This window comes from Desmodus rotundus, chromosome 11 (assembly GCF_022682495.2).
Source record: "Desmodus rotundus isolate HL8 chromosome 11, HLdesRot8A.1, whole genome shotgun sequence".
Lineage (NCBI taxonomy): Eukaryota > Metazoa > Chordata > Mammalia > Chiroptera > Phyllostomidae > Desmodus > Desmodus rotundus.
The window spans coordinates 9,084,765-9,093,149 of NC_071397.1; the positions used below are offsets into that span (position 1 = coordinate 9,084,765).

Here is an 8,385-nt window from a genome sequence, read left to right on the forward strand (position 1 = left end):
AGGGGCCAGGTGAAGGAGGCTCAGCTTGGCCACAGAGCAGGGCTGGGAGGAGTGGGAGGTGAAGCAGCTTGCCTAGGCCCAGGCAGGGATCAGGGCACAGCCAGGGTTGACCCACACACAGGCTGGCCCCCTAAACCGCTCAGACTCCATGACTCCTCCTTGCCTACCAGCACTGTTTCCTCGTTTGGTTTGTGGGTTGGTTTGTGGCTGTTTTCAGCAGGGGAATCCTTTCTAAGAACACGTCACCGAAGGGGAGGGGCTGTGGTTGGGGGAGGGGAGGAAGGCCCAAGTGGCTCCCTCCCCACTTGGGCACCTCTTGAAAGTCCAGTTTCGTTTCCCCATTCTAAGGTGTGGGTGGGGGTCAGGGAGGGAAAGGGCACATCGGCAGCAAGGTCGGAGTGGTGCGGCGTGAGAAAGACTTGGCGGGCCATCGCTGCCTTTGAAGAGGCAGGAGACCATGGGCCCAGGACCACAGGCGGGTGCTGGAAAAGGCTGGAAAAGACGAGAAAACAGATTCGCCCCCACAACCCCCAGGAAGGAACAAAGTCTTGCGGCCACTTTGATTTCAGCTCAGTGAGACCAGTGGCAGACTTCCGACCCACAGAACTGTAAGATAATGATAAAGGCATGCTGCTCTTCCAGGGTTCAAGGTCAGGGCTGGGGTTTTCTGAGCCTCCAAGTCAAGGTCCAAAATTAACCAGAAAGGCAATAGAGTCCAACCCTGGGGATTTTCCTACAGAAGGAAGCAAACTCCAGTGGGACCATAGTGTCAGGGAGACGCAGATGGGCCGCCCTGAAGAGCAGCCCCCTCCCTCCCTCGACTGAGGAGGTGAAGGAGGGCCAGGCCACCTCTTGAGGAAGGAAGGGCTCATGAGGAGGGGAAGGGGTGACAGAGAGGGGGACGGCCAACTTGCCCTCTGAGGTCCCGATGAGGCTGCTCAGTCAGAAAAGAGGGGCCCTACCCTAGTGTCCTGTCCGCCCTGAAACAGGAAATGCCCTCGGTGTCGGCCTTTCACTCGCCCCTTTCCCACTGGAAGAGCCCTTGGGGGTGTTGGAGGTTTTGAGCTTGCCGCACGGAGCGGAGAGGCAACTGAGGAATGTCTGGGGGGACTGGGAGGGCGGGGAAGAGAGCCACTGTGGACTCCGATGGTTCCAGAGAAAGGGGACGGGCACCTTCGAGAGACCCCTGGAGCACCTCCAGCAGCCAGGAAGCCGTGGGAGACCCAGGGAGCAGAGCCTGAGCCCCGGGTGGGCCGCAGCGCTGTCAAGATAAAAAAACTCAAGCTTCTATCTGGCAAATTCATCCAAAAATGACACGGTGGTAAAATATGAGAAAACCCAGGTCTGCCTCCATTTACTCAGACCTGATCATCAAAAGAATCCCAGTTTCCCCCCAGATGAAATCCTCTTTCTGACAGGTTTGTACAAAGGATTCCTTCCATGTGGTACGTTTCTCCCTCATGGACTGGCGGGAAATGAAGGCAGCTTTGCCTTTACTTCCACTCCCGCAAAGACCTGAGTTCACATAAATGCCACCTAGTATCCAAACACCCGGTTCGAAACTGATTCTGGGGCCACGCCCGTTTCAGCAGGGAGACCTCACCGCAGATCTCACCCTGGGGACGGCTGCTCCCTTCCTGCCAGGCCTCCTTGAGGAGAACCTGACTCTGCCATTGGCTTGAGGGGTATTTCCATGGTGGCTGAGGGTGCCTGGCCTTGGAGAAGGCCGCACCCCCCTCCCAGCTGGGAGGGGAGGCAGGACGTGGGGTCGAGGTCCCACTATAGGTCGCAGGGGTATAGAGCTCACCGAGACTTCACTTCCAGTCCCTGCTGCATCACTTACAAACTGTGGGGCCTTGGTGAGAGTGTCGCTAGATCTCTCTGAGGCGGTGTCCCCCTCTTCCTCAGTGTGAGCAATGGCCCCTACTGGGTGGGTTGGTGTGAGGCTGAGTGAGATCAAGTGTGCAACAGGTTGGCACAGCGCCTAGTAGATAATTTGTACTCATTAATGGGGAGGGCTGCTTATTATCATCAAGGGTTTGGGCTGAGCCTGAATTAGGCCATGCCACTGGCAAAGTGTGGGTGAATGCCTATACCTGGGAGGCAGGTGGCCCTTCATTCTCTTCTCAGGAGGAACTCGGAGTGGGCATGTGAAGCCACCCTCCTCGTGGATGTGGACACGACGAGGCCCAGAGTGGGTGGGGCTGGCCCAAGGTCAAAGGGCAGCAGGGGTGCCAAAGCCCATACAGGGCCCCGACCGGCAGTGCTGGGCTCCAGGTACAAATACCAGGGCCTTACCCAGGGCACACGGCTCACTGCCTCTCCCCCGACGGGCCGGCCTGGTCCTCTCCATCTGGGGCTGTGCGTGTCTGTGTGTGCATGTGTGTGTAAATGTGTGTTAAGTGGCAGGGGGGATGGCCAGCTTTGGGGAAGCTGAGAGCTGGGCACAAGCCCCCTTTTCTCTCTTCTCCCCCCAGGGGAGGAGCCTCCCACCAGGTCTCGGGCCTTTCTCTTCTCACGGAGTTCAAGGTGGAAAGCCTGGGAAAGTGCTCCTGCTCCCCAACCCCAAAGCTGCCCCTGGGTCTCCATGGAGGCTGAAGTCCGGGACGGTTACTTAGCTCTTTCCCCAAATCCTAAACAGGCCCAAACTAGGAAAATAGTGATGATAAAAATGCAAATGTCTAACATTTACTAAGTTTGTATTTTGAGCTAGGCACTATTCCAAGTATCCTTCACAAAGCTGTTGGGGACGTGCTTTTATTTCCCCACTTTGCAGATGGGAAGCTGTGGCTCAGGCAGGTCAAGCCCCCTGCCGAAGGTCCCATGGGTGGTGAGTAAAAGGGGCCAGGATTCAAGCCCAGGTATCTAACTCTAGAATCGGTTCCCTCTGGTATTAGCCAGCACAGCAGGGAAACAATGCCGGGACCCAGCAGCCTTTCCCTTGCTCTCAGGTTCTTTCGGCGTGAGACTGGAAAGTGGGTGAGGCCTGGAGGAAACGCAAACCCAGGAGTCGGAACCCCGGCTCCTCCATGTGACACCTGCCCGCTTTCGAGCACTTTCTCAGGCTATTTCCCCACCTGTCGAATGGGGATACTTACTCCTATTTTGCAGGAAGTGGCCCAAAACCAGTTTGGGGGGTGGGGGGTGGGAGAAGCTAGCATGATGAGATGAAGGCTAGGGTGATGATGTACAACCCCAAATTTCTGGGAGCCCCCAAATGACCCCAGGAGCACTGGCCACCAGTCTGATTGGATTCCAGGGGCTTAGGAGGGGTGGGGCTTTAGCTGGGGGAGTTTGTTGCTTGGACCCAGAGTAACCCAGAACCCCAAAACAGACCCCCACTTCTAGCCCACTGGGGTGGAGCATGCAATCCTTGGCCACTAGGGGACACCCAGCTTTTCAGGGAAGCAGTTGGAGGGGGGAATATGAGTGTGACCCACAATGGCGTTAATGAGGCCCTTCATTGCTAATTAACAGGTCCACATGACGGGAACCAGAAAAGGCCAGTCTGCCCCAGCAAGCTCCAGCAGGCCTCAACCTAGCACCAGAGAGAGTTCTTTGTCCAAGGGCAGAGGGGACGCTGAAGGCTGGGCTGGGGTGGAGCAGGGAAGCACAGAGCAGAGGAGGGAGGACAGGGAGGAAGGAGCCTTGAGGGCAAGGACTGGAGGGGGGAGAGCACAGCAAAGAGGCCCTTTGCTTCCCAGCTGGGGCGGACGTGCTACTCAAAGCAGGGTCTGTGGCTTGGCTCGGCCTTGCTCATCGTCTTCACCTAGGAGCCGGCAGAAAGTGCGGTCTCCCTCCATCCCCAGCGGTCCGTCAGAATCTGAGCCTGCCAAGGCCCCAAGGCGCACTGGCTGTCTGAGTCCTTTTACCCTCCACTGAGAAAACATATACAGTTTTTAGCACAGGGCCAGGTTCAAGAACTGATAATTATATTATTGCTATTCATTTATTGGCTGGGAGAGAAGGGGCACCCTGTAGCCTGCCTGCAGTGGTCAAGGAAGGGTCTGTCTTTCTGAACTGAACTATGGAGACGAGAGGAGCTTATATAATGGGGCGGCAGAAAGGGTGTGTATGTGTGTTCTCACTCCCAGCAAACCACAGCTCACCTCCAGGGGACGGGAATAAACAACGACTCCTTCACGCCCTGTACTGCACAGGTTAGCTTTCTGCAGGCGGGCGCCAGCCCCGCTCTGGCAGGAAATACAGGGCTGGCCAAAAAGTTCGTTTAGTTCTTTTCCCTACAATGGCTCTAGCACTGCTTAGTTGTCTTTAACTTCATTCAAAACAATTTTGTTTGATTGTATTGTGACAGCTGTCATATCAGCATGCCTTTAAAAAAAACTGATCAAAATTGGTGAATTTGGGGGCAGCCTTTTTAATATTGACTATGGAAGAAAATACATAACCATTTTGGCATATTACGCTTTATTGTTTCAAGAAAAGTAAAAACACCCTGACTGGCATGGCTCAGTGGTTTGAGCTCCAACCTGCCAACCAAAGGGTCACCGGTTCGATTCCCAGTCAGGGCACACACCTGGGTTGTGGGCCAGGTCCCCAGTAGGGGGCACATGAGAGGCAACCACACATTGATGTTTCTCTTCCTCTCTTTCTCCCTCTCTTCCCCTCTATATAAAAATTAATAAAATCATTTTTTAAAGGTAAAAATGCAATTGAAATACAAGAAAAGATGTGTGCAGTGTATGGAGAAGGTGCTGTGACTGATCAAACGTGTCAAAAGTGGTTTGCCAAGTTTCTTGGTACTACTGAGATTCTGGCCAAATAATTCTTTGCTGTGGGGCTGTCTTATGCATGGGAAGATGTTTAGCAGCACCCCTGGCCTCTCCCCACTAGAAGCCAATAGTGGGAGATAGCCAACATACTCAAAATATCCAAATCAATAAAGTTATTGGTGAAAATGAAAAATGTGTCTTTTATTTTATGGAAAAAATCATGTGGACTTTTTGGCCAATCCAATAAATGCTCAGCTCCTGGGGTTCATAGCTTCCACCCTTCAGCCTGGCCTGAGACACAGGTGCAGGGATAATAGAACCAGCAGCCAGTCTGGGGGGCATTGGGGCTCTCCTAATTAGGAACTGGCCACAGTTCCTACACATTTATTTGGAACCTGCAGAAGGTTAGGGGGAAAGAGAACGGCCCACCTGCCAACCTGGCAGATTACAGACGCAGCCCAAAGCTAGGGAAGGAAACCCCAGGATTCTCAAACCCTCCCGTACAAAAGAATCACCTAGAGTTGGTGAAAACCCAGACCCTGGGCCCCAGCCCAGTGTTCTAACTTCAGGTGCCTGAGGTGGGACACCAGAAATCTGCATTTTAAATAAGTGTTTTAGGTGTTTGTGACAAAGGTGATTTACGTTTGGAGGGAAAAAAGAGAGTTCCCCAGCAAGCCTGGCGTCCCTTGGCAGGGCTGGGGTGGCAGCAGCAAGGCTCAATTAACCCAGAAGACAAGGGACTGGTCTCAGGCTGCTCCAGCTCAACCCTCGTCTCGGGATTTCAAAGATCCACCTCTCTGCTTTCTCGTGCATTCAGAAAACTATTGTGCAGCCTAAGACCCTTCCTCGGGCAGGGGAGGGGGTCGGGGCGGGCAAGGCAGGAGGCTTAATTACAACTGCAATTGCATTAAGTGAAGCCCTCAAGTGAAGTACTTTTCTGGAATAAATGTTACGGAAATTCTCTAAAGAAAAATTGATCTGTCACCACCTTCACATGATTGTTTGCATTGTACCCGCTGCACCCAGGCTACCATGGTGCAAACAGATTTTACGAGGCTGTAGCCACAGGGCGAGCAGTTACTCCTTGCTTCCCTCACACACGCACACACTGATTGCCCCCTTCCATCCCACCACCTGATCTCCAAGGGCTGGAAACCGCCAGCAACGCAGAGAATGTCAGACCCAGGGACCCGGTGAGACTTTAGGATGGCTCTTCATGCCTCAGTGCCCTCTGGTCTACAGCAATGTGAGGAAGGGGAACTGAAGCAGGCAAGGGCAGGCAGTGCTCGGGGTTGGGAAGGAACTGACAGTGATAAAGGGCCAGCTGGTACATACTTTCAGCTTTGTGGGCCAGTAGTCTCTGCAGCAGCTACTTAATTCTGCTGCTGTAGCAAGAAACTGGCCGTAAACAACATGGACATAATGGGCAAGGCTGGTTGTGTTCTAATACAACTTTATTTACAAAGACGGGCCATGGGCTACATTTGAGCCAGGTCCATAATCTGCCAGTCCTTGCTTTAGGGCATTTCTCTGTAACGCTCTCCAAAGCACTGCCCCATGCAAACCTCCCGCAGTCATCTGCAGGCACACTGGACGCCATCCCCGCTTCACAGAAGGAGGAATTGAGGCCCAGAGAGTAGCCAGTCCCATTACTGACAGAGACAGGACCCCAAGGCAGGTCTGGCATCTCCATCATGTCACAGAATCCCCAACACTGGTCCCTCCCATCACCAACTCCGAGTACTTGTCCTGTTCAGCAGGGAGCAAGACCTCTGCCACACCCACGGGCACCTGGGGAAACACCCCAGAAACACTGGAGAGCCCTCCAGCGGGGGGAACGTTGTTTCCCAGCCTTCCATGTGTGGAGTGCTGCCCGGCTGAGTCAGCTGGGGGCCCGGCCCAGCCCGGGAATGGGAGGAGCTGCACTGGGTTCCAGCTCTGCCCAGGCTGGCAAAGGCAGCAGCAGCTGGCTGCAGGTGACGCCACCGTGCCCCCATCCCTCTCACGGGGGCAGGGAATGATCCCCACCGGCAGCGAGCTCAGTGCAGGCACCAATGAAGAGAAGTGTCAGTGTGGTGGAAGGGGGTGAGGTGGGCGGAGGCAGTTCTCAGGTTGATGCCTGCTCCAGTCAAATTCACCCTTAAGTTACCTTCCAAAAAGTCAGTTCAGCAAGCTGGCCAGGAGTGCAGCCCCTGAAGCCCACCTGCCTATGTTCAAATATTGGCTCTGCCTGCTGTGAGAAATGTCGGGGTAATGGAAACGTTCTAAAAGCGCACTGTGGTCAAGGTTGCACAACTCTGTAAGTCTACTAGAAAGCATTACATTGTACATTTAAGAAAATCTTGGCTTGGCCATTTGAAGCTGTGTGATCTTGGACATGCTACTCCCCCTCCCTGTGGCTCGGTCTCCTCGTCTGCCAAACAGGAACAATAGTTCCTACATCGTAGGCTGGATGAGGGCTCAATGAGTCAACAACACGAGGGCGTTAGAACGGTACCTTGCACCTACGGGGATCAATAAAGGTTTGCTACACAGGCCAGGGGAGGTGTTCGGGTCTCAGAGAGTTACACTTGGCCACACACATGTATTTGTATGTTTCTAAACCGACCTCCAAACCACCTAGCCCCTCCTAGCCTTTGCTCCTGCTGTTTGCTCTGCAAAATGCTCGCCGCCCTTCCCTCTCAGCTCAAACGCTGGTTGCAATCTGAGGTCATCTCTCCTCTCTGCTCCTTCTGCTCTTAGTCTTTTATAGCAAAGGCTTGGGAAGGGCAGAGTGGCATATGGTTAACTGTTCACCCACTGGTTCGGGATCCTTGGGCCAGGGAGAGGCGATATCTTGTTTGCCATACTCCTGCCCCGGTGGCTCGTGTCCCTACGGTGACAGCCTGGGCGCTGAACTGAATCCAACAGCAGGGGCTGAGGCCATGACATCCTCTGTGGCTCTGCGCACGGTGGCCATAAATGTCAGCGAAGGTACTGGGGTGACAATGAAGCTGAAGGTGAGCTAAAGCACCGATGAGTGACCCTCCTGGGGTCCAGAGAGCCCTGGATCATAGGCAACCCCTCCCCGCCTGGTTTCCTTTCTCTTATAGAGGGTGCGAAATGCAGCAAGAGGCAGTGAGAAGGTGACCTACAGCCCTCTAGAAGCCAGGGCTGGGGGGGGGGGGGGGGCATGGTGTTTTCAGATGCCTGCAGAGAGATAGCTCAGGCGGCAGGTTCGCAGTCAGCAGGGGCTGTCCTGGCCTGCACTGTCCCATCCCTGGCTTCTAGATGGAGCACACACACAGCCCAGGCCCCGATAAGTGAGTCGGTGTCTTGCACAGGCTGGTACTCTGCTAGCAGAGGCTCCTTTGGACTTTCCCGGGCTTCCCCTGTGCCGGGCCAAGTGTATGGGCGCCCAGGTAGCAGCCCCTCTCTTTGCCTACCTATGATCCTGGGAAAAGGGGGGTCCTGGAGGGAACAGAAAAAGCAGGGGGAGGGTTGAAGGGACAGCCCCTAGCCCCCTCAGTTGTGCGGGGCACTTCTGACTCGGCAGCATCGCAGGGGGAGGAGGGGCCACCGCAAGCCCCAGGAAGCCTCCATGCAACACCACCCTAACTTCCAGCCAGGAGGGAAAATAAACACCTGGGAAGAGAGACTAGGATCCGACGCG

General features: G+C 54.6%; 1 protein-coding gene across 1 annotated transcript in view; it reads right to left on the minus strand.

Annotated features, from left to right (window-relative positions):
• The window catches only part of C11H6orf132 (chromosome 11 C6orf132 homolog), a 30,765-nt gene that overhangs the window by 21,995 nt on the left and 385 nt on the right, over positions 1–8,385 (minus strand). The gene's annotated exons all lie outside the window — the stretch shown is intronic.